This window comes from Lichenostomus cassidix, chromosome 6 (assembly GCF_008360975.1).
Source record: "Lichenostomus cassidix isolate B80296 chromosome 6, HeHo_3.0, whole genome shotgun sequence".
Lineage (NCBI taxonomy): Eukaryota > Metazoa > Chordata > Aves > Passeriformes > Meliphagidae > Lichenostomus > Lichenostomus cassidix.
In genome coordinates, this window is record NC_139487.1 from 29,473,431 (window position 1) to 29,500,857 (window position 27,427).

The 27,427-nt window shown below is 41.7% G+C and overlaps 1 long non-coding RNA gene across 1 annotated transcript in view; it reads right to left on the minus strand.

Annotated features, from left to right (window-relative positions):
• Positions 1-27,125, minus strand: part of LOC146435564 (uncharacterized) — a 43,168-nt gene extending 16,043 nt beyond the window's left edge. Inside the window, exons 1-6 of the long non-coding RNA XR_014853005.1 lie at positions 23,384-27,125; positions 22,669-22,809; positions 21,418-21,558; positions 14,797-14,936; positions 14,552-14,594; positions 13,235-14,012 (exon numbers count right to left, since the gene is read on the minus strand). This is a non-coding gene — a long non-coding RNA (uncharacterized LOC146435564). The remainder of the gene's footprint in view (positions 1-13,234; positions 14,013-14,551; positions 14,595-14,796; positions 14,937-21,417; positions 21,559-22,668; positions 22,810-23,383) is intronic.
• Between the last annotated feature and the right edge of the window lie 302 nt (positions 27,126-27,427).

Genomic DNA, 27,427 nt, shown 5'->3' on the forward strand with positions numbered 1-27,427 from the left:
ATAAACATCCCTTAAAATGGATGCTCATCTCTCACTGCAGCAATGAGCTGAAAGCAAAGCAGGCACAGGGCACTTCCATATGGATGCAGGTAGGGAAGACAGTATGCAAAACTCACCTAGCTGTGAGAAGATTACACCTGGTCCAACAGGCCACTTACTTCTTCCTGACAGCCAAGCCTCCCCCCCATACCACCCGCACAGTAAATGAGATTTCAATGTGGGCAAGCAGGAGGCCCGACACAAGTCTAGAAGTAAAGGGGTTTATTTCTTACTGAGCAGCTTGATCGCAGAAGTGCCATGGTCATTCTTTCTAATTTCAGGGGCCTTTTAAATAAAGTTCCACTCCAGAAGCCAAGCATGAAAGGAGAGGAATGAAAACTCTTTGATAGATAAGATATTACAAGAGACTGTCAGAAGCTTGCTAGGAGAATGAAGTAACACTCTGGATACTGTCATTGAAAACAATAATGAAAGAGTACACCATTTTCTTAACTGAAGTACTATCAAATCTATGTTACTGCCACACAACATATTTTTCGTCCAAAAGTGCCAATTTCAAGCTATGACTATTGATCTCTATCTAACACTCAAAATTAACTGCACTACTAAGGAAAAGTGGCACCAAATCGTTTGAGAACATCAAACAGTAAAAAGCCAATGGGGTCAAATCAAGGTCAGAATTTGATGAGTAGGGTGTCAGAAATTTAATCCATTTTGTCTAAGATAATGTATAGAGCCCGTATTGGGGCTTTTTTTCCCTTTCTTTTCTGTAATTTTTTTTAAGCCAGCTTCTCTCAAAAATATCACAAAACCAGACCTCAACTTTTTTTTATGAACTTTTTTTCCATGACTGGAGAGAGAAAAGATTAAATGGACTGCAACACAGATGGCAATTATGCCTCTGTTTATTTCCTAATGAGTCACAAGATTATTTTTTGCCTTCTGCCACATCATTTCAGAATACAAGAAAACCTTATCTTGAAGGAGACTTGAGGAGACAAAATAACACTGTTAAAAGCTCCAGTCCAGCAAGAGACTTAAGTGTATTTAAAAACAAACAAACTAAAAACCAAAAAAATACCCACCCCAAAACTTCAACCACAAGTGAAGTCCTATTCACTTAAACTCAGGTTCAGAAATGATGGGTAAATCTGTTCCACCAACTTGTGAATGTAGTGGTTACCAAGTTCATTAGTGGCCTCATGGCAAAATATTCAACAACTCTCACAGTGACATGTTGCATTTACAACTCAGCATTTGGAAAAAGTTAAGTCCTGAACGGTGGCTAGAAAAGGCTTCCTCTCTGCCCCCACCAGAGTTGCCTGTGCCCTCTAACTGCTTCCCATATCCTCCTGCCTGCCCCGGATATTTCCCAGCCTCAGGGAGCTGACAGAACTCACTCACAGCCGCAGAGCCCACGCTGGAGGCAGCACAGCCGCAAGCACACTGACCCAGCACTGCCGGGGCTTCAAACTTGGCTGGGGCCACTCGCCTTTGAAACTGAGGCTGAGAAACCAATTTGATAGTGGCAACACCGTCTGCTTCTCTTATCACAGTCTAGTAATTAGCATGCTCTTGAAAAGAAGCATGAGATATTTATTCATCGGTTCAAGCCCTTGTCTCTCACCTTCTCAAGAAACGCCTTAACCACAGGGTTTTGGATAGGGGGACTCCTCTCTAAACCTGCTGAAATCTCGCAACAAAAATTCAGGCTTTGATCCTAAGAGGGCTGAATCCTCAGCCTAGTGATTAGGACACATGGCTGAAAGAGAAGAATCCTTTATCTGAGAACTTTTCATATGTTTTAGGCAGTAACTGGGGGTGGATAATATGAATTTGGATCTTGTCAGGAAGAGTCTGAGTGTGACCTCCCACCTCCTACCAGAATACACAATATGCAAAAGAGGATCCATTTTAAAGGGAGAGCAAGACATACGCTCCTTTCTGGAACAGCACTACCTCCGTGCTGGAACACACTTGCTTTCTGCAGTAGTAGGTAAAGACATCCCTACTCAGGAGATGGCTGGTGCTTCAGAAACACCCATATCCTCAGGACATTTCTATTTCCAGGCTCTAGAGGTTCCCCTTCAGCGCCTGGAGATTCTTGCTGGCTTTGGTGAGCCTCAGGCTTATCTATCCCAAGCAAGTTCAAAGACAACACAACTGGTGTGGTAAAGATAGGGCACAGTTAGGTTGAATAATTTGTTACCTAAAAATGCTTCTGACAGATGGCAAGGCTGTTCTGGAACACTGTGAACATAACAGATTTTGGGACAGGGTGCTGAAGAGAACTGATTTTAGTGAAAAGTTGGATTTTTATCAAAATGACCTTTTCCACTCCAAGTGCCTGCTTTGCATAGAAAATTGCAAAGAAAACTCCAAAACTTGATAAGAAATTGAACATCCCAGTGACTTAACTGGAGTTCTGGTTTGGATGTCATTATCCTTCATGGCCCACTAGCTGAAAGTGGACTCCATGTCCAACATGTATCATTGCCAAATGTTCCCATGATGTATCACAACAGCACAAGAAAACAGAAAACCATCATTCACATTAAAAAAAGCTCAGAATTTAAGGAAGAGAATAGACCATTTGCCCTGAACACTTGCAAGTTCCTTAATCTGACATGGAAACCAGTAGTTTCTACCTTGCTTTTCTTCCCCCCCATCAAAAAACCTGCAATTTTTCTCAAGGAATAGAATATTCACAATCCATTCTCACTACCAACACATTTTCAGGCTATATTCCTAAAGAAATGAGGCTCAGTTTTGGCACTGTTGTCCATTTATCTGTCCAACGGTCAGTTCTGGGTCCTTTCCCTTCCTGTCTCCTCAACGCCTTCAGAAACTACCCGACAGACAGGGAAGGGGGAAGGAGCTGTGAGTGCTGGGTGGGAAGAGTAGATATAAAAATCCTTAGTTCTGTTTTGATACTTTGCAACCACAGCACAGATCTACACAGCAGATCAGCAAGCCTCCGAGGTTTGAGAGGAAACACTGCCAAAAGATGGTATTTCTTTCCCCTTAAAAAAAAAGTTGAAACAGTTTATTACTAGGTGTTGTATCGCATCTGAAACTTTCAGTTTCAGTACTTATGTGACGTATATACCAAGTGGAGAAGGATCTTACTAAAACCTTCCAGGATGAAAACCCTCATGCTAGCCAGTCTAGACATTCTCTAGCAAATACAAAAGTGGGATTAGATGGTGCTGCTATTCTGACCCCAAATAAAAATTAATTAAATAATAAAAAAGTAATTAGATAACAAAAATTAATTAAAAGAAATAACAAATCAGGTGAACATTAGCTAAAAGAAAGTTTAGACTGAGATGGTGAAATGTTACAATATAGCTTAATGAGGTAAATCCATTAAAATACCAAGCACTTTCTAAAGCATGTATTAAAGTATATATTTGTCATGTGATTATGAAGAAACTTTTTTGTAAGAAAGAACCTAATTTTCTAAATTAGAGTGGAAACCAGACTCATTGGTTTCTATTTGGTACATAGCTTTCTGCATATCTGGCTATTAAATTAAGAGCTTACTGAATTTTTAGTGTCTACCTAACCTCTTGGTTTACCTTAGGCTCCTCTTCTAAAAAGCTTCATTTAAGTGAGATGAAAATCATTGATTTCTGATACTTTACAGCATAGCTAGGAAACAGAATCGTGGAGCATGAGGAGACACTTGAGTTAAACTATACACATCTGTCTTTCAAGAAAGGGTTTTCTATTTGTGTTGGAATGAACTTTTTCCCAATACCTGGTAATTCTCTTGGTTTCTACATCCATATTCCACAGAAGAGGCAAAGGTTACCAGTGTATAGTGTTACTTCTGTATGATGCTGTATGTTTTCAATTAGGTTCACTCCCACAATCATTTCCATATCTAGCCACTTGCTCTTCTTATTTCTTGATAAGTGATGGCCTTATCAGGAAGTCGGGGGCGAGTCTGTTACTGCTTTGAGTAAACAGCGTAAAGGTCATTTTAGATGTTGGCTTTGACACTCTTGGTTCAGTAGACACCCACCAAAGCTGTCACCAGTGTGCTGAAGTTACCCTCATGGAAAAATAGCCTTTCAGTGGGTCCTGTTGTCTCTTCAACAGAAGAGTCCACCAGTGGGCAATTAATGATGAAATGAGGTAAATTCTACCAAATTCCCCTCAAAGATACCTGACAGAGGCATTTGGTCTGAGGTCAGGATCCAAGTGCTGGAGGTCTTTCCTGAGGTCTGCTAAGGTTAGGGGAAAGTCCTTGAGTTAATGGGGTCTCTGAGTCCCTGTGCATCCCCATGGGTGTCACAGTTCTAGCCAGTGCTCAGGGACCTGCTAAATGAGGTTTCCCCATGCAGAAGTGACAGCAGCAGAAGACATCCCAGCTACATGGGCACAACTGACTTTTGCAGGTGTGGCTATGCGCACGAGAATATGAGGAGTAAAACCCATGGCTCACATGCCACCCCCACTTGGAGTGTCCACCCCCACAGCTGTCCAACACCCCATGGCCCTCCAACCCAGCCTTCTGCAAGAACCATTTCTCTCCTGCTCCCACAAGATTGAGCAGTAGAAGGTCCAGCTTTGTTGAAATAGATGCATCCACTGCCAGAGTGTGTTGGCAGCACACACCACAACTGTGCCTCCACCAGTAAAAGGTCATTCCAACACTACATGCCTGGCCACCTTCTCCCACACACTCTTCAGCATGAAAGCAGGAAGAACCCAACAGACAGGTCTAAAGATACTATCATCCTGCAAAAGGAGAAGAGTTGCATGACTAGAGCTAAGATCTAGAGCAAAGGCCAAAGCACCCACAGGACTCATACAGCAATATGCCTTGTATTGACAACTCTACAGACTGAGCAACACATATTCCACAAGGGACACCACCACCCACGGCAGAATCCAAAGTTCACTACAGAAGGACTCCTGAAGTCCTTTCACAGAACTTCCCACAAACAAAAGCAATTTTCCTCTCAAAATTAGGTACTTCAGGCTCCTAGGCTCTCATTTTAGGTACCTGAAGATAAAGTATTTCAAAGACTATGGAACAGGTGACTCTCACTGAAGTCCTATGTAAAGAGTTACTGTGGATTCAGGCCCCCAGGCTGCTGTTCTGGTACTGCCTGGTGCTTCATCCATCTCTCTCCTCTTAAACCAGCATGCAGACAACTTAGTGGTAAGGCATCTCAGACATTTCTTCTCCCCAGGCTGAACACAGCGCCTCCTGTAACTGAGGACAGTGTCAAATAATTTATCCGGCTGGAATACACCGCCTATACCCACTTTACAAAAGTGGAAAAGGCATAGCCCAGCCCTCCTTGTCCAGCTAGAGACAGGTCTGAGGCTCTCCTAAAAAGTGAGGGGACAGGTTGTACTGATACATTATCCCTACTTTTCTGTAAAGACAGGTAAATGCTAATACACTTGTTGTTAAATTTCTATAGGAAGTGCACCTTGTATCATCTTTGGCTCATCTCTGTGCAGCTATAAAAAAGAGGAGAGAAACCAGAACCATGACGAACAGCTACAGGAAGACAGCAAATATATGTGCGTTCTTCCAAGATTATGCTGTCTTTTCACAGCCACTCAGGTTACTGCATCTACCAGCCCTTTTGCTTCAAGACACACATGACAGTAGCTACCAGAACATCCTGCTCTTCTTTTCCACCATGCCTTGTGGAATCCAGCTGTAGCCATTGTGACCTCTGGCACTGCCCTCTCAACCAGCATGGGCTATTCTGTTGCTCTGAGAGATTAAATTTCTGGTTTTTAGAAGCAATTCCTAGAACAATTCACTCTGAATGGCATTATCATGCAGATGCTAATAGATAAAGACTATTGAGGACAGATCCCACTGCTCTTTTTCCCTCCCTTCTCTCCACAGCAAACAAGGCCTCAGAGCTCAAGGCCTCAGAGACCTCTGCAAAAGCAGTCAAGCCCAACTTCCACAGAGCCCTGTATGGTATTGTATAGGCACAGTCAGAGCTGCTTTCTCCAGACACGGGGCTCCATTTTCCAGTACATAATTTTCACTTTGAGCTAAACAGACAACAGAGTGTGAAAACTCCCTTTTTTTGGGTTTGACATTATCGTACAGACAAGAAAACCATCTGCAGTTTTCAGCTTCAGCTTTTGCTCCAAGTTAGGATCTTTCTGTTACTTTTCCCAATACAGTTTTGAGCCCAGACACTAATTCAGTCTACTCCCTACTTCAGCTGCTCTCCCACTCTGTGAGCAATGTCTGCTTTCTAGCATGGTGCAGAAGTCACTAAACAGCACCTGAGCAGGGTGCTTATAATCCCAGGATGCCATATCACTAAGTAGGCTCCTGGAATCCACCACTTACCCAGAAAGGGCATGAGCATGCCAGCTGCATAGCCCAGCACGGCTCACTCATGAAGGGTAGAATAGCACAGGTGGAACTTCACTGCAGTCCGATATCACAACCTGTCATATCCTCCTCGTTAAGGGAATCTGGGTAAAGAAAACACAAGCTGTATTTAAGCAATAATACCTTCTGGGAATGTCTAGCAACAAGTGCTCTGAGGAACGAGCTGTGCCTCTGGCCCTTACCCTCACCACTCAACAGCTCTCAGGCTGACTAAGTTAAAATAGCTGACTTTAAAGTCATAATTGCTACTCTCAACAGTAAAATACAAAATTTTTTTAATGTACCTTCTAACACACTGCAAAGTTAAACATGGCTTGCATGTTGCCATGGATATAATTTCATGTTTATAAGACTGGTCTTTCCTGGCAGCTAAATGCTGGCATGGGAACAAATAGCAGAACAGGGTTTTTGTTTGGCATTTTGCTTTGTTTAGGATAGCAGCTAACTACTTTTCCTATTAACAAGCTTTTGATTTTACTGGAGTTTCTCTAGGAACAGACTTCATCTCACTGGCATGAAACATATCACAAGTGATCCTCCAGTCTGTGTGAGCAGAGCCCTGAACTCTGTGGCACCACTCATGAAAATCAGGGTATAGGGTCAAGCCTGGTTATGTTTATATATCTGCCATGGCTGATATCAGACAGGATACAGTGCATGAAAACATCCTTCATCTCTGCTTGCTTCATCTCTCAACACAGAGAGCATGGGTTGAGCTAGAACTAACTTTTATTCAGAATAAAAATGTGATCACTTCTTGCTAAAATAAAGTACTGAAGTTAGGTTTTCATTTGAGAAGAGCAGTTTCATTCCACAATGTCCTAAGAAGAATCTCCAAAATGAAATGCAAAATTTGTATACATTTCAAATCAGCTGTACTTATGCAGAAAGGCTAATGGAGCAAGAATAAAACCCAGACTGGCAGGAAGGTGCTACCAGTTCAGAATACCAAGTCTAAATGCCTTCTTCACACCCACACCTAAGGACTCGTGTCCACATCTATTTCAAAGACTGTGTATCTCTAGCCCTGCTGGATGACTTATGTGGCCAAAGTCACCCAGTCTTCAGTGGGACAACATTTCACCCCTTAGTGAATGAATTCTGGGATAACTTTTCCCTGCTGGTTGGTAACATATAGGATTGTATCAACTCAGCTGCTATTGCTAGGAGATCTGAAAATAAGATGCAATAGCACAGACAAATCTGGGGATTACACCACACCATGTCCCTCCAAATCACGCAGCCAGAGTGTTTACCTCTGTCTGTGTGTTGCAGTCATGAAAAATTCTGTACCTATTTCAGTGTCAGAGATACGTATCAGTCAAACCTGACTTCAGCTTTTGAAGTGGGTGGAGAGCAACACCGCCCCTCTTCTGTGCTGGAGTCTGCAACTAAACTGCATTTTACTCACAAACATATCAGTAGTTCTGCTGTGTTCTGACTTTTAAAAAAAATAATCTCATTGGACAGACACCACCAGCAAGTTTCTCCACTCTGTGGAGTGTCTTCACAGCCCTCCCACATAGTGAAAATGACTCAGACTAAACTACTAAATTTAGGGCATTGGTATTCTATGTGTTACGCTGGTGTTCATACAAGTAATGCCTTAAACAGTAAATTTCTGAATTAAGCATTCAGGCATCTTTTCTATGCTGCATTAGCTACTGAAACAGAATGGCAATGAAGGTGGGCTGAGGAGGAGGTTATTTGTATCATGATTTGGCTTGTGTTTTGGCTAGAGCTACATGGGAATTTGAATGAGGTTTGCATGCACTTTTAGAAGTATCTATTGACCCAATACCATGATGTTTGAGATCGTGTAAGATTAGCTGCCCTTGGGAGATTCCCTTCATCTCAGGCAAGAGACAGCAGGCTTTGACTCACAAATGGGGAGGATTTCTCGTGGGATGACTAGACCAATTCCCACTCCTCAGCATCCAACTCACCCATCTTTCTGATGTTCCCCTCCTGCAAGGATGGTTCATGAAGCAGCTGCTGAGCTGCTGCTTGCAAATCCATGCAGTCAATTAGATCAGTACTTCTGTAATTCAATATAAAATACACAGAATTATTGAAAGTTTTTAATTTGCAAATCAGACCCTGCTTCATGAGCAATAATCATCTGTGTAGCAAGGACAAGGTACTCTGGAAGAAAGCAGTGACGGCCAAGAAGTTTTGTGGCTATCAGCAAGTCAGGGCTTTGCAGAGAGATTGGCCATGTGGTCACCACTCAGAAAAAAGGACAGGAAAACCACCAACAAATCAGTGTGAGATTGAAGTCAGGCCAGAATCTGGCCAAGAGAACCCACTCTCCTTCAGTCTCACCACACCACCTGCTTGAAGCCAGCATGAGTTTTATGTGGGTATCTCAGGCAGGGACACAGAAGCAATGACTCATCTATTAATGAACTTTGGTTCTTTATCTGTTTGCCAGGTGCTTCCAGAAAGGCACAGTTTTCTTAAATATTTGTGTTTTTTGAAACTGCTGAATAATCTTTACAAATACAGCTCATGATCTGTTACCCAATTAAAACCATGCAATTGCTAGGAGCAATCTGAGCTGTTTACACTGCACATTTCTATCACATGCCCTTCCTTTGTTCCTCATCATTGGAGCACAAATCTCCAACAAAAATTAGGTTAATGCATAAACATTTTAACATTTTCGCATAATCTTGCTTCCAGGAATGCTTGTACTGATCTGATGTAAAGTATTTCAGCCTGGGAGGTTGGGCATTCTTGTCTGAAGTTCTGCAGAGCAGGCAAAGAATAATTTTTTTCAGTGAAACCCAAAACTTGTACTTGTATGAACACCTGCCCTAAGGAAAATTTCCACAGTACAATGTCTATCCTTGTCCTGACCCCACCGGAGAAGCAAAGTGTCCACTTAATAGAACCTTAAAAACCCATGCCTAGAAGTGATCTGGAGGGATTATTTCATTTCCTTCCTTGCTCTAAAACAGAATAAATAACTTAGACCATCTCTGAAAAACATTCACTTTTTTTCTCGCAAAAATTCAGACAAGAATATTCTACTTTCTCCCTAAGTAATCTGTGCCATGATTTTACTCCTCATGCAATTAGAGAACATTTTCCTAACACGTGAGCTGTGTTTCTTCACTTTATCACCTCATGAACATATTTGTCCAACCAGGCAACTTTGACTGAGTCAAATTACTCAGTTTTATCACGCAGATTTTGACTGGTAGCTGAATCAGAGAATATAATGAAAGAAAGATGCTGAAAGCATCAAGAGATAGACCAGTATCAGAATATCTGTACGATATCTACTGCATACTCATTGCCCTATAAATGGAGAAATTACATTAGTTAAACATTAATTACTCTTGGAAATTATGTTTTTAAATCATTTTACAATTTAGGTCCATACAAACTGTCTGACAAATCTGTCTCACTATCTGTCCAGGAATCCAAATCTCTTTCTTAAGTGGATTCATATTTCCAACTTCATTAACACTTCCTTCTTTAGAATACTAAGTATTCTAAAGAATATAATCAATTCTGAATTGAAACTTCATTTCAATGAATTGAACCCAAAGCAAAATATTTTGGTCTGGCCCAGTTCGACATCAGTTTGTCCCATCTATCTAGAACAAGCCTCTCTGTCCAAGCTTTTTCCCATGATCCAGCACTACAGTAGGTAAGAGGGGAGACTGCAACACACCCTTGCTTAGATAATGCAAAGGTGGGAGTGGCTGTAAGGACTAATCAGGATACAGTGCTTCCTGTCCCAAAAATACCACAGCAGTTCACACAAATGGCTCAATCTCAGTATTAAGTAATACACAGCAACCCAGCTCAACAAACTGTTTTGAAATGGATCAAACTGACTCAAAGCAAAGTATTTCAGTAATACCTTCCTGGTGAGTCCTCCTTAAATTTCAATTTCACAGAATTTTTGCATAAAAGTCACTTGAACACCAAGTATTTTTTAACATAATATAATTAGCAACTGTAGAAATAGATCAGTCATCATGACTTGCTGCACAGGAAGATCAGAATACTGATTCATACATACTTTATATACATTGAATTGCTTCAGAAACACAGTGCTTTTACACCTTCTTCATACCATGGCAGTTCAAAAGGAGGTCTTTGCTCTCCTATGGTTTGCACATGATGGGAAGTGATGCCAATCATGAGAACCACCAGAAAATTTTTTTGAGCCAATTAGATGGCATCAGTCACAATGACATTAGTCATCCACTCCTCAAGCTGAGGAGAAGGAACCAAAAATTGTCATTCATCTCCTCCTGAAGCTGCAAAAGACATGAGGGAAGTGTACTATTTCCCATTCTTTTTGCAATCGTTACACAAAGTGACATGAGCTGCTATTTTCTGTTCCTTTTCTAGGAGAATGGTGGTTACCCTCTGTGCAGGTTACAAGAGAGACTTTGCTCTCATTTAACGACCTCTTACTCCTTCTGCCTTTTCTTGATCTCCACATGACCCAGAAAGAAAATGGGACCAGAAAATGTTGCCATTAGCCTGCTGCCATTAGCCTCTTCAGCTTATAAGGGAAGATGAGTGAGCTGTGACTGCTATTTAACAGTGACAGAGGAGAGAGTTGTCATACACAGTGCCATGACTCAGCACACCAGTGAGAATAATTAGAAAAGCATGAGAAGTGGTAACCAACACGTGGCAAAGTGCACACACAAGGAAAATATTCCAAAAATCTGACAGTGAAGCATCAGAAGATGCTAACTGCAGAGGGTTCAAAGTGGAGGACTGTTAAGAACAGATCTCTGCAGCAGAGAGACAGACTGTCCTGGGACAGCCAGTCTAGCCAACCACACTGCTGGGATCAGTAAGTACCACTGATCTCAGAGAGCTGAGACGTGGGGGAAGCCCAGGAGGACCTGATAGGAGGAGAGACTGACCAGACCCTATCTTTCCACAGCAAGATGCTTTGGGAATTTCAGAGATGCTGGAGTAGCAATCTATCACTCTCACCCCAGCCAGGAGACCAGACTACCCAGCAGCCCTGGTGAGCACAGAGACCTCTGTATATGATGTTGTTCCAGCTGAGAGGCACCTTGGAAGCACTCAACAGCTAAATATACCTCCAAGGCACAGGCTGGCCAGCACTGGAAATATCAACCCTTGAAATCCATCCAACACTTTGTTTTTGGAAGACAGAGGTACTGAAAAAGAGGATGAAAAATCAGAAACATCCGCCCTTCTGACAGAGGGGTAAATAGACCAAGTTAATAGCAAAGTAATATTCTTGAGAAGGCAAAGAAGGACCTGTTGCTGAAATGTCCAGATGCATCTAGCACATCTAGGGAAATTCTGCCAAGGTTTTCATGGCACCTGGTCCTCTGAGATGATATTTTGGCTCACTATCCAGTTAGGATTTGCCCTTGAAGGACTATGGGGTAGATGCTCAGCTGGAGTAAACAGAGATGCTGCTTTCTAGAAGCAAGACAATTTTGAGCAGGAGAGAGTTATGCCCCAGATCTCAGACTGGTAGGATGGTTTTCTCAGGGGAGCTACATCTGACAGCTTCACAATGAAAGAAAATGTTATCCATGGCATGAAACTCCAATTCAACAAACAAATTGGAAGCTGACTTTAGAAGAAGTCATGTTAACAGATGGTACCAAATCCAAGTGGCAAAGATCACAATTACTTCTCCACATTTCGCATTTTGTCTTTGGTGTGCTTGTGTGCTTCAGCCCCAGAGAAGTAGATTATGACTCAAGAAGTAGAGCTAATTAAACTATAACATACTAAAAGCAGATTTGGCTGTGTTCACATATCTGGAGTGTGGTACAGCAAGATACTCCTCTGTAAACACAGAGATACCTCCCCAGGATTTCTCATAATTATGAAATAATTCAGAGTATCTCCAGAAACAGTCTTAGATCTGAATGCCAACACTAAAACCTGCCTGAACTAGATAAATCTGATAATCTAAGACCATATTTATATATGTATAAAAAGAAGATGAAGAGGGACAACTGGAATAGTTAACTGTGCTGTGCAGTTTTTGCTAGGCCTCACCTTTCTACATCCAGCTGCACTGAACCCAGATTCATTCCCTTCAAGAGATGGTATCTAAGATTCCCTGATTTGTTTTTCACACTGTCCAGTAGAATTAACTTGATCACAGTGAAATAAAGCTCACCACAGCCCTCTTCTTCTCAGAGAAAGAGAGATCTTTCAGAAGCTGTAAAGATACAACTTCAGTTATGTTCCACTGCTTGATTATAACAAATGCCTTTTTTACACTATGCTAACAACATAAAATGTCTCTAACTCTGAGGTGGCCCCTGCTTTGCCTGGTGAATGAATGAAGCAACACTGACCTAAAAAGTGTTGACGTATCCTATAGGAAGGGGAACAAACTTCCAGTGCAGAGCATCTTCACACCAGTACACTTTTATCTTCTCCAGCCTCTAACTGACCTAGACATAAGGAAACTAGGAGTGAGGTTTCTGATTGATGAACTCACTACTAGCACCTTCTACTAGGCTTAAAGATATGCCCAACCTAGCTGTCTATGTACATCCTGCCAGAAGTTACAGCTGCCCCTGCAGAGTCAGCAAAGGGATGCTCTCTCTGTGTCTCATCATGCAAGAGATGCTCACTGAAGACATGGCAAAGAGGAGCTCTGGGCATATGCTGTATGCTCAAGCATCTGCAGCACATCGATCTGTCTGCGGGCAACAGATGCCTTTGCAGACATGCAGCACTCCAGGCTCTTTTTATGCTCATTTGCATTTAAACACTGCTAATTGGAAATCAAACTCACACTTCCTGGCTCTGAGCAAGAAAACCATGGCCCTTTAGCCTAGAGTTAATGCTTGGGCTTACCTAATCGTCCTGGCTCTCTCCACCACCAGCAGAGACAGGCAGTGCTGCTGCACGATTCACTCTCCTACATCCATAATGAATCACTCTGGCCACCTTCAGTGAAGAGGGAGACACACAGAGTTGCTTAGACTACAGACCTCACCTTCAGACAGTCCAGGAAGGATAAGATATAGCCTACCTGAATGGCCTCTACTTTTGAATGTATCCAGTGGTCAAGGCAAATGAAAAAGGAACTCAGACTGTGGCTTCTTGACACAATAACCATACAAAGTTATACTGAAAGCAGTAATCCAAACACTAATAATAATTACGGTAACACAACATGCAATTCCTGTAGAAGTCAACAGCTGTTCCACATGAAACCCAAGTGTGCTGCAGCCTGTGTGCAGATGTGTATCACACATCTGCCCAGTATGAAGCCTACTGCCAATTCACATGCTGTCTATGTTTTCAATCAGAAAAGAAATGAATGATTGATCCAAGGGTTTGGAAACAAGGTCATGAGATTCCTTCTGCATGATCCTGGTATCCTGCATGAAACTTCCTGTCCAGACAAACACCTGTAACCTCATGCTTTCAACATAGCCTTGATTTTATATCCTTTGCTTGGCTTCTGCAGTACTTTTAACCCTTTCATAGAGAGTCTGCTTGGGCCCAAGCTGCACTGCTGGGGAAGGGGCAGCAAAGAACAACGCTCTGCCAGTGGGAAAGCAGACAGACTCTCCTGCTGGTTTCAAAGCTTCTGCAGGCTGCCAGGCTTCTCTCAGCAAGTGCTGCACTGCCAGGAAGCAGAAATAACCCAAGGGATCCACTACATGATACAGAGACATAAGATTTGCATGCACAGATCCTGTACTCCAGTGGTCCTGGAGCAGCTGCCTGTTCTGCAGTGAGGGCTCTGCCATGCCCATGAGAGGGCAGTTCAAGACACATTAGAACAGGCCCAGGGACTGGATCAAGTTCAACTGGCTCTGAAACATCCAGCTGTGTGGTGTGACATGTCCCTTTATCTCCTGGGGGGAATGGGACTTCGTGCATTTTCATTTTAAACTCATAAAGCAGGTAGCTAGATGAAATACAGCACAGTCAGGCTCTGAAAAAACTTCTTGCAGGTGGGAACACTGCAAGTGACATACATCATTCTTCATTTAACACTTCATTGATCTCTGATTTGTGGATTGTTCTCCCCCTGAAAAACCCTAACTATTCTTTTTACATGGGAATTTTGACCAGAGTAATTGAGATGTCTTTACACACAAATTTGGCATAGAGACTGAGATGGCAGTGAGATACTGATCTGGCTGGGCTTGTACTTACCCTGTGGTGGAGGCAGAAGGGTAAATGTCTGTGTCAACTACATCTGGAAAGAAAAAGTGTTTCTGTTTTAGTCAGCACACAGCATCAGGCAGCCAGGAACTGACTGCTCCACTGGGCTCCCAAAGCTTATGACAACATCCCTCATCAACCAGCTTTTAAAAGATCAGCCACATTGAAGTGTATGCCACCAACTGAAGTATGCTTATTATGCAATACAAGCTGAATGCTTTGAGAGCACTACTTACAGCAGTTTGTCCTGTACAGCTCCCTATAGGATCCTACTGCCAAGGCTTACAAGCTAACCACGCTGTCTAGACCGAGTTCTGTATGTGCTGTGGATAGATACACCACAAACCAAGAGTAGCAGGAGGACACAGTCTCTTCCCTGAAAGCATATCATAAATAATACAAATCAGTCTATGAAAAATAGGAGAAGACTATCAAGTGTATACAACAGTCGTGACTTACACCTACCACAAATGTGTGCCAACACATCACATCAATTGACTTTCTTTTCACTTGGTCTTCATATGACCTTGCCATGTTCATTCCCATAATAGAACAGCTTCAACCTCAAAGTTGTCCTTCAAATAACATTTTTCAACTGATAATATGCTCCCACACTTAGATTACCCAAACTTTTAACTACACTTTAGCCTATTTTTTCATACAGGTTTAAAGCCCAAATAGTTGGAAAAATGAAAGATTATATATTTAACAAAAATATGTGTTTTAGTAATTGACACACATGTCAAAATCAACAAATCAAAGAGCTCAGGCAAGGCAAGGTAATGCATGTTTTCATTCCATTTATTGGTTTCTTAATTTAGCAAATAGGATTTTTGACCGCATTTAAAGAGGAAATCAGCAAATCAATACTAAATTTTCTGTAGAAGAAAGAGTCATAAAACAACTCAAGTTACCACAGAAACAAATTTAAGCCAACTGGTGCCACAAATCAAGTAATTAAGCAGAATGAATAATTTAATGTCTTCAAAAAATATAGATTTATGATACCATGTCATGTTTGGGACATAAATATTTATTATCTTGCATTTCCTGTTCCTTCAACCCTTTCTAATAAAGGGCAACTCAGCTAAGTCCAAGTAGTGAACAGTATGACAATACTATGTTACATTTGCCTCTCCCTTGAGAACTAGAAAGCACATTTTATGTCAAATTATTGCACGCACATGGAACACTGCAATACTGCATACATACAGCCATCCATGAATTACAGGATTAGACTCCTGTGTATACCCTGCAGCAGTCTAATAAATTTATATTAAACTGCTGTAAAGTAGACAGGGGCAGTCTTTTTAATCTTGCCCTACAATGCAGCAAGAAATGTATTGTGCTATGTATTCGCCTTATTACTTAGTTCTCCCTGCCAAGAAGCAAGTTTCCCTAAACACCAGAAGCAGACAGAGAACTCTGAAGGTTTAAATCCTTATGCTCTTTTAGCTGGACATCAGCAATGTCCATTTCTTCAACAACTCACAGTGCAAAGGGTTGTTGTTTCCCCTGCAGGACTCTGATAAGGAGCCAAGACTCAAGCCAAATCTCAGCAAAAGGAGAAAGAAAAAATATTACGTCTTCCTCTTTTTTTTTTTTTCCTTTCCCCTTGCTCACAGAACATTACCAAACTGGCCTTTAGTATAAGTTCAGCTCACAGAAGTAATTCTTGAAAGCCTATTGGTGGAGAGTGCATTTCCTTCTCCTTTCAGGTTGAAAAGGAAACTTTCTGTAGTTTACTGTAATGGAGTATTTGTCTGTGTCAGAAACACCCTGACCTCTCCAGCCACAAGATTAAATACTAGCAGCCCACTCTGTCACTAGTTCACTATTAGGAAATTACATAGGAGGAAAGACACAACATAAAATTCACAGGGAGAAAAATAGAAAAAAAGACATCGGTAGTTGTGGGAGTGAATGAACAAGCTTAATAATGAAGCCAGTAAAAAGGAAAATACCCTCTGGCCGATTGATAGTAAAAGGTTACTTGAGGCAAAGGGTCAGATCCTGAGCAGTGCAAAGTGGCCCAGCTTCTCCAACCTCAGCAAAGCCACAGTGATTTAAAGCAGCTGCAAAAAGCCCCAGGAGACAGAAAAACCCAGCTATAAAAATGGAACTGGAGGCCCACATTTTGAAAAGCTTCCACTCACTTTTAGCACCAGACTGAGGTACAGAGGTGACTCTGAGGGTTTGTTTCTGCGGGGGAGTTCCTGTGAAGTAAGCTGAAGTGTGAATTTACACTGCATTTACTTCTGGGTCTTAAGTAGGCTGTAAATTCACACCGAACCTATTTTACAGGGATTTCCCCAAGTAGACAAGCCCTAAATTTGCCTCCTAATCAGGGAGGTATACAAGATAAATAGATGTTTTCAAAACTGCAGACCCACACAGGAATCTCTCTCTTGCTCGTAGGGGCAAGTGGGTACTGGATAGTATATATTATATTGTGGTCCTGCATGGTGCCCTTCAAAAGAACCACTGACCCCAAGGCCCCCTCCAATCATTTCTCTCAACATCCTTTGAAACCCCTGGCTCTGTTCCAGCACCATGTCAGACTTCCATACCCTGGCCCCTGGCTTTTCCCTTCCCCATTCCAGTTCCACCCCATTCCAGTTCCTTCCATATGAAGGTCCATGTTCTCCCTACCTACTGACCCCTGACCCTCAGGGGGAGCAGTAACTCTGTCCTGGTGCAGAGCTGTCTCCTCCAACCAATTCCCTACCTGTGAACCAACCTAACCATGCCCTGACCATCCAAGCCTCACCCACCCCCAGAAGCACTGGATCCCTGGGTTAATGGATGTCCTTTGAAACCTCCTTCAGAATCATAAGGTTAACTCCATGCCAAAAAATGCCAAGAAGCTGGGCAAGATTACTCACACTTTCTTGGCTGAAAGATGCTTTTACACACAGCTGAAAGAGGGGCCAGAGGCCTTTGGCAGGAGCCAAGAGGAAGCAGCTGGTACAGTCACAGTTTCATCAGGGTTCTCAGGATGTGGATTTGGTCTTCAGCAGGTTAGGGTGAGCAGCTTGAACCACACAAGGCCTGGGTTCTTTCCCAGGGAGATGCAGCGAGGCTGTAATGGAGCAGAGCATTTATACCTAGACTAATCTGGGACCTTGCACTGCTTGAACAGCTGCCTGTGCTGTCTCAGGTGTCATCTAAGTCCCACCAGACTTAGGCATGTGGCCATGCCACTCTAATACAGTGACAGCACTGTATCCTGAAGAATCCTTTTCAAGAAGTCAACTCTGTAATATCTCTGTCACCTGAAGCAAACATCAGATTTCTCAAAAGCACCCTGGAATGCTTTCCTTCAGTGAAATGTCTGATTTTGCAAAGCGTGAAAATGAAAGTCAGTTAACACTTCGCAGTGTGAACCCTAAGATCAATGAGGGAAGCAAAAATTCGTAAGACATCTTTTGATTTCAGGAGAAGAAACCAACCACAGTGAATAGTCATCACATACACTACAGTATTCCATACTCTCCTCATCCACTAGAGCAGGTAACAGTGGTCTGAAGAACAGGACCACTTTCTAACAGGTACAAGACTGAAAAAGCCCTCTGAGAGACTAAGATCACAGAGCAGTGATCCTTCCAGCACTTGCCTAAGTTTAATCTTTGATGCATGTGAAGATTCTGCACAATAAATATCTCTGAGCACAGAAAGAGCCCTTTAAGAGCTAAAGTCTGTGCTGCAGACCATTTCCTCCATCTCATTACCCCCAACTTTCTTTGTCCCTCTTTTCTTTGTACTGTCTGCAAACATTTTTGTAACTGAGTTATACCAGCAGATATACTTAATGAAAGCCAGTGTCTGAGCTTCACCGAGCAGTCTTCAAGGAAACTGAAGTTTACAGTAGCTCAGGAGGATTTATCTTGGAAGTGTCTGTGCTTTTGCCCAAACAGAAAGCACCAACAATACAGTAAGAGCACCCAAACCTCACTTAGCCAACACTGTGATTAACAATTGCTCACAGAACACTGTTTCACAACAATCCAGAGTCAAAAAAGGAATTGAAGTTTTGAAAGGTACATAAATACCAGAGAAAAGAAATTATATCATCAGAAGAGAAGGTTGGATACTCTAGAAAAAGGCTTTTTTGGGAATTATTTGCTTAGCTGAAATAATCCCTCCTTCCTTTTCATCTTGCCCTGATCAGGAAGAAAACCATGCATTAGAATATGAGATATCATACAGTATCTTCCACACTGTCCAGCAATAGCTTCCAACTCCAGAACAAGACATTCAAACTGTGCCAGTCATTAAAGAAACACTGACTGTCAAGGTAAGGCAGGGTGTGAAGGGAGTAATGCTGTGTTTTCACAGAGGTAAACTGTAGTAGGTTTCCATCTTAGGTTTCAAATCTATTTTCAGCAATATTTTGTCTATTCATACCATGTACCATTTGGGATAAAGCATCTACATAAATGTATAAACTTTGAAAGAACATTTCATGGTTTTAATTTTCAGAGTGTAATTTCTTTCATTTGTAGCTATCCCAGGCTATAGATTTCCTGCCTATCATCTCTCTCCTGGTGTTTAAAACTCCAGAGCCAAGCTATTCTAAGTCCTTACTGAGCCTACAACTTACAAGGTAACAGGGATAACCACCAGCATATTCCCTAAACAAGGCACCCCAGAGAATTCAGTCACCAAAACACATCCAGCAAGGCAAAGGAACAAGGCCCTCCATGTTAACAACCTACTATCCCCTGAATCATTGGCAATATTAATCTATTTATCTTGCAAGTAAACAAATGTACATGATTTTCCCATGCAATAACACACTGATAAAACATTTCAGGCAGGGCATATTTCTCAAACAAAAATCAGACCTTATTAACCCTCAAAGGAAATTCCACATAAAAACACAGTATCAAAAAGCCAAGGAGCACGTAAGAATTCAGTCTGTGTTTCAGACAAAATCCAGTGATTCCTTTTAACTGCTTCTGTTGCAAAGTTTTCAGAAGAATGGTAAGCTGTCCAATAAAGGGCCATGGCTCTCCTTCTTACACTGTCACATAGCAGTGACAGTGCTGCTTTACGCCCTGCTAAATGTAAAATACTTTAGAAAAACAATACCAGGAAACAAACTGGGATTTGGTCAAGAGTTCATGCTGGCTGAATCACTGTGGTGTGGAAACCACCAGCTCTAAAGATGGAAAGTCCGGAGCCATTCATTATCTCAAAGAAAAAAAGAAGGGAAATTGAAAAAAAACAAAAAAAAAGGCATTAAAGACCTATTTGGCTTGCTGGCAAGCTCCCCCAACATGTAAAACACAGAAGAGGCTACCTAGTGACAGATGCCTTGAACTTTTTCCTCTCCATCTCTCTCAGAGCACAGCCAGCAATGTGATCTGCATGACAATTTTTCATATTGGGTGCACTGAGAATTGTTTAAATGTCACTCCCTGACTCAACACGCAGAAATGCTGTAGGGTCAGGGCATTGCTTCTTCCCTCCACATCCTGCACCTATTGCCCTCTTCAGCCTTTCCCCAAGGAAAAAAAAAAAAATCGACATACTTTACAGATTGGACATGGCCAGTTTCTAAGCAGAGATCTGTTCAGACTTCTGCAGATTGCCTCTAGTTATCTGAGAGGTTCCAAGGAAATACTGCTCAGAAGCAATTAAGGCCAACTGCCCTTGGACAGATAATGGGCGCGTTTAGTGAGGCAACACAGCCATTTTGAAAGAGGCCTGGAAAAGCTTAACATTGTTAAAATGTATCTTCACAACTGCTGACAAGATCTGGTAATGATGTCTGTGTTGTGCTGGTGCATTTCATCACCTTCCACAAGCCAAAATCTTACCAGCAAATCATTTTAGCAAACTTTAAAAGCCAAAGTATTGTGCCCATTGCTTGTAGCAAGAACAGTTCTTGACAATAACCTCACCACACATTTTTTGCTTTCCTTGTTTCCAATGTACTGCCATACAGAAACATGCTATACTTAGGCACCAAATACATTTGTCTCAGCTAACCACCACTTTTTTTGACATAATGCTGTCACTAAAGCTAAGAATCCTACCAGCTTTCAGACTCACCTGAACACTGCACAACCTTTTCGTCCATGCTGGATGGCATGACCAAGAGCTGCAGCACAAAGGGGATGAACCTTTGTTGCAGAACAAGAGAGCCAGTCCAGAGGCTAAACATTGTGACATGAGGAAACCTGGGCTTAGCAGTTCTGCAACATATTTCCTTACACACACTTATCTACATCATTTATTCTCTCTGTGCCCCCGCTCTGTAAAATGGTACTTTTATATAACAGTCTCTGTGAGAATATGGTATGAAGTGGCACATTGACAGGGAACATGGAAATACCTCTGAATCTATGATAACTCCGCATTACCAATCAGTCATTTTAAACACTCAGAAATGAATGATTCCAGAGAATGTTACAGTGGAAGTGACTCACAAAAGACTGAAGAATCACCACTCTCCTGAACTGAATTCAGTTTTGTGAGTGCAAGCTTTAAAGGGTTCATTTACCATAGTGATTCCATTTGGAAAGCAGTCTTTGAAAATTGTAAGCAGCTTTCTACAGTGCAAACTGCCAGCTAACAGCAATGTTATTTCATAGAACTGGTGTCAATGACCAAGGAAGCCTTCCAACTCAGCTAAGCATGTTCCAGGATGTCTTGAGAAAAAGATCTATAAAAACTGCACAATCAAAAGCCTGGTACTGTCATGCACTAGTTTTGCACACTTCTCGGTGGAACTGATGCTACAAAGTGCTTCTAGCCCTATCAAAACTTTACAGGCAATATGTCAGGAGGGAATCCATCCTGAAATACTAAACCACAATAAGCTTTCGATAGGCACCAACAATACCTACGGAAGCTTGAAATCAATCAATCAGTCATTTTCCCTTTCTCTTTCCTGGAGGACTTATCAGGCAAGACAGCTTCTGGTGACCTCCTCTGGTGCTCTACTCCTTTGGGCTTTCACTGCTCTCAGCTCCACATGCTGCCAGCACCTGTAACATGAAACAGCACATTCTGAGTACTCCCTCTGCCCTGTCCCATTAAATCAGTGTTCAAGTTTGGAGCAGCAGTGTGCTTCTGAAGTCAGAACACCCCACTTACTGGGCAGTCCCCAGGCACAAACTGGATTCCTTTCCGATGGAGCTAAGCTGGAAGAGGTACCCCAGAGCACAGGCAAAGCACAGGGACTGCACACCGTGTGCAGCCCAGGGGACCTCAGTAGAGCTGCAGCTCTCCAGGTCCACTCCTAGTTCCTACTACAGTCACTTGGGGAGAAAATGCCTTGGAGTATCAGGCATCCTTTCTCCTCCATGGAAACTTAACAAACCTTTTCTACTCTGTACAACCACCCAAAGCTTACTTTGCTCTCCTCCAACCCCCCAAAAAAGCAGCTTGATGCCTGTCTTTTCAGATATTTACCCAGCCAGCACCTCCAGTGGATCATAACATTTGAACTGTTATGTTTTTGGACTAGTCATTAAAACTGTCTATCATCATTTAGGTCCTTGCCCATTTGCCAGTATTGTCACTCACCTCTTCCCTTTCACCTATTTCTACTCTTCCTTTCTTTCCTTTGGACTCACTTGTCCTGTTATTATGATTTTAGCTATGAACAAAGCTCAAACTCATCACTAAAACCAAATTAATCTGATGTAGCACAATTTTCTGTGATTTCTTAAGATTTTACATGACTGAATTTCTATGTAAGTTCTACCAGCACAATCCGAACCTTCACATTATCTATAAAGAAATCATCTCCTTTTATCCCTCCATTAACTGCAGCATGGTCTTTTCTTTGTGGGTTAATTCAGGACCCACAGAACTGAATGGAAGGACCTCAGCTGACTGCAAGAGGCAATCCCCTAAATGCACTTAATGAAGTCATTCAAACAACTGATGCTATTTATGTTGAATTTCATGACTATATGACATTCAGAGATAACCATGTATGTTGTGTCCTTAGAGAATACATTTTTCCTGTTATACAATCTGAAAAAAATACTGGTTTTGTTCTAATGTAATTGTAAGAATCAAGTTTATATACAAGACCTTTAGAAAACAGAGACCCACCTCTAAATGCAAAGAACAAACATTTGCATTACCTATTTATATTAAAATATGCAGAAATTTCCAAAGTATTCAGTCAACTTATAAATTTTTATAACTTCTTCAAATTGTTAACATTTTTTTAACACACAGCATTATTTCAGCTTTGTGGAAGGCTCAATAACAATCTTTCTGGTCTCGAAAAAAGGAAAGAACATTATAATAAAGAATGCAGAATAAATAAAAACAAAACAGTACAAGCCGTACATCCACGCATACAAAGACAACTTTCATGGTGAGCTATAAGCAAGTATAATAACACAATGTGCTGCATGTTGATTTCACCAGTGAAAAGAATTTCTCCAGTTATTGAAGACTTTCCTGGCAGAATTTCAGAAAAAAAAAATTCTGACATTCTCCCAATCTGACTTCTGTGCAATGCAAGTCATGCACATTTTAAACACTGATGAATAATACTGCCTTTCTTCTGAGAACTGTTAACAGCTGTAGAAACTATTATAGCCTGCTTAAAATCATGTCTCTGTAGTCAATACTCTCCAGACACTTAGCAATACTAAAGCTATTCCTGGGGCTAAACTAGAATTGCTCTGTGAGTACAAAGTTTGATTTATGTTGAAATGAAACAACAAACATCTGATCTTTCCTTTTTTTTAAATAGCCATTCACACAAACACAAGAATCAGCTGCATAACTAGAAAGTGATGTACCAAATTTACAGAAATTGGACAAAGGAAGACCACCCACAGTTACCTCCAAGAAGAAAAGATTTGTCAAAGGGTGAAAGATCGCTGATTAAGATACTTTGTACAGCCATGGCCGTCCTAATGCCTTCATGGTGAGGCTGAGGTTTACAGGTGTTGATTCATTAATCCAGTTTTTCAAGTTTTCTGAAACACACAAAATAATCAGCAGCTCAGTCCAACATCTTGGCAATGCTCATCACCAGCTGCTCTCAGACAGATCACAGGCACAGTGGACTGCATAATAAAATCACCCAGATGCATTCAAGAGGGAGTCAGGACCTCTGTGTACTAACATTATTTTTTCACATCACAGAGCACAGGTGGGAGCAGGAGAAATGCTCTGTTGTGGCTACTGGGGCATTTTTGAAATTATGTCTGGAGAAAGACATGACTCAAGTGGAACAAGTGCAAACCTCAAAAGACATGTAAGATTTCAGATTATGTACTATAGATTCATGTACATTACTAAGATGTGCTTTGATTCCTCATTCCAACAAACTGCCACCAAAATTCGTTTCTTTTTTTACACGCCTTCACCTTTCAAGAAATGGAAACACCTAAGTAAATATTATCAGATTTTTCAAGGGTTTGTGATCTCTGACAAAGATAGCAATTAATTTGACCAGTAACAATAATAAGGTGAGGATTAAGCTAACTTCAAGTAAGATTCTCTTCTTCCAGAAGAGTACCATAAATCAATCAGGAAGCCTTAAGCAGCCTCAAAGTAATGCTCCAGCTTCTTCTAGATTAATTCTAAATCTTTAGCTGTAAAAGTATCTAGACAGGTGAAAGATAAGCTAATTGTTCAGCTCATTACTAGTTTTTCTTCAGTCAATAAATTACCTTATTTATAGCATCACCCTTCATCTTCTAATCAAAGCTTTCAGGGGCAGTTTTGTTGTGTACCAGTATGGCACAGGCACCCTCCACCTTCTCCAGCAGACATGCAAGTACCAGAATCACCCGTGTGCCCTTCTGCTGCCCCAGGTGTCCTCAAACACAGCTCTCCTCACACAGTCCCTGTGCTTGGCTGGGGAAAACATGACTATGGTAGACTCAGTGCTGCTTTCCAAAAAGGCACTGTAGGTTCCACCAGCTAACCTTTACTAAAATGCATGACTGATGCAGTTGCCTAAGGATGGAAACTCACTTTCACTAAAACCCGCCTTGCCCACCCCTGCTGTAATGGGACTGTGCAAGACTGAGGACTCCAGAGGCAAAACAAAGCTTGAAACTCCAAATGCAGATCTAACACAGAGCAGAAATGGTGTCATTCCTTGTGCTCAAGATCCCAGTTTGTCTTTACACAATCCCAAACCAGGCTGTTCCAACCCCTCTGTTTCAATTCCTCCCTACTCACTTGGTCTGCTTTTCTCACTGCTTTTGTCCTTGTGTGTCTCCTTTTCTCCTCTGGGCTCTGACCCTTATCCATGCTGCTCTCTGGGCTAAGATCTCTCCTTCTGGGAAGGCTTACAATGTCCTATCCCAATAAATTTGGGATAACACTCAAATTCAATGGGAGTAAAGCTGACCCTTATCACTGGGGCTCTCTTGCCAAGTATCCTCTGTCCTTGCTCTTGCCTCATCCTGTCTTTATTTCCCATCTGTAACTCTGATCCCTTCTTCTCCTTAGCTGTTGGCCTACACTTCATATTTGCCAATTTTGCCATACTCAGACTGAGAGCTCCTACAGGGAGAGTACCAAGTTGTTAGATTTTCCCTTCCTTTGTCTATAAAATGGTGTCTATTAGATGTTTTCCCATAATAATGAAAAGAGATGATCAATTTACAACACCAAAGGAAGGAGAAAGTGTGCACACACAGGGGAAGAGGACACACTATTTTCTTAAATTTTAATAATTAACGAAGGAATTACTTTTTTCAAAATCACTGATCATACACACAGCAAAAAGGCATTGTTTAGAAAAGAGCATAAAAAAGGCACCCAGGTTACTAGAAGTTATTATATCCTTTGGTCTGGCGATTTCAGCTGGGCTCTGGCTCTTAATTCAGCACAGTCACAAGGCAATGCTGTAAGTACAATCCTCTGGGGACTGCAAATGAAAATAAAAGTCCTGTTCAAATCAACCAATTTCAAGGTCACGTATTTGAAATCAAGGCAGCAAGGAACTAAAAAGCCTTGCCAAACTTGCAAAATAAGTGGAAATCATGCAACCAGGAAATTCTCACAGGTATAACACCAACCTGGATCTGATGAACTCAGTGGTCAGTAATTCCACTGAACAGACTGAGAAAAATTAGGCTGTGAATTAAGAGATCAGATAATTTATAATGGAAGGCTAATAGTGGACCACATGGAAAATTAAGTGGCTTGGAATGCAGACAAGCTTAGAGAGAGGGTGAAGCAATGGCTATTTTGAGAATCCCTACTGGGCACTGCTATGGAGTGCTAAAAACACATGTGAAATGCACTAACGGCTGCAACACAGGCAGAAAGAGTCAAACAACCTTATGTAATGATTTAAAGAAGTGATTTCATCCATCACAAAAAAGAAATGTAACAGAAAAATCTCTAGCATGTAGGCATAAGTGTGAGAACAGATCTTCCCAGCAATGGATCAGGAAGATCTGATCTTTGGCACTATTTCCAGAATGACAAAACTTTTAGACAGGTTACCTCCTTACCTGTCTGTGGGTAGGAAAGTCACTGATAACTGAAAAACTCTTAAGCAACCTTCTGTGCTGTTTTCTATTGCAGTAATTGTACGTTGACTGCTCAGAACCGAATGGTGCCTGGTATCATTATTCCAAAACATGTAACTATCCATCCAGATATTTACACTGTGTCTCTCCTACTGCAGAGGGACTACAAATATGAGCACACAGGGGCAAACAATACTGTTAACACTTCCCATTTTGGCTGGTATCACTGTGTTAGGGCAGTCCATGGGCAGGTGCTGTCGTTTCTGACAAGTCTGTTGGGTAACAGCGACAGGAATCTGTCAGATGCAGCCCACACACAGGATGTGTCCCGCACAGCATGCTGACCTCCTCCAAAGAAATTTCATTTTAGAATTCTATGGAACATGTTACAAATACCAGCTGGCAACGTGCAATGTATCACAGAGAAAAGGAAAGGCAACGGGCAGTACAAATTAACACGGAAACACCCTCTGAGGGCAGCAGTGGGCTCGCTGGAGCACGTTGTGTGCTTGCCTGGAGAAACGGGCGGGATCTGTGTGACACAGGGACACTAGGTTCATCAAACAGGGAAATGTGTAAAGGCACTTCTGCACTTCTCATGCCATTCCCTGACTGTAGCTACCAGAAGATTAATGCTGTCTTAAAGGCAACTCAAAGAGCTTCAGGCTTTGCCAAGAATAAACCTAGTAATAAAAAAACCTAATAAATAGGTGCCCTTACTTTCACAGCATCATATTCACACCACAAGCAACTCCTTTTTCCCCAGGAAAAAGCTTTTGCCAGTGCATAAGAAGTCAAAGGCCTTGCACATTACCTCCACACAACCACACAGCCTGCCATCTCTTCTCCCCAGGACAAGGCAATTCAGAGGGATATACTTACTCCTGATTTCTGCCTTCTTTACACCACTTGAGGTGCAAAGCTGATGGAGATGAACAACCAGTCACACCTCCTAGGCAGGCAATAAAATAACAGAGGCTCTCAACTAGTAGAGGAGCCTTTGCACACCCAGCCATGACAGCTCAGAATGCTTCTGCTCCCATGCAAGAGGTTATCAGACCCACAGGAGAGCTTTAAACTTTAAATTATCAGACCACCCACCTGAACCTGTGAGTAAAATATGTGCCCTCCCTCTCCCACCCTGCTGTGAGCAAGCTTCCCACTACTTGAGAGGGATTGACTGCATAGGTGTCAATCCCTTGAGCTACACAAATATATTGGGGAGAGCATTTCTCAGCATGCTGGGAGCTTGGGTTCAGTATTGTATGCAACAAATATTGGAAGTATTGTCTCTTTAACAAAACGTTTAAAAAAAAATTCCCTGTAATTATTATTTTTGCTTTTGAAAATTATATTAAGACCAGTGCAGAAACTATTAGCAAAGATG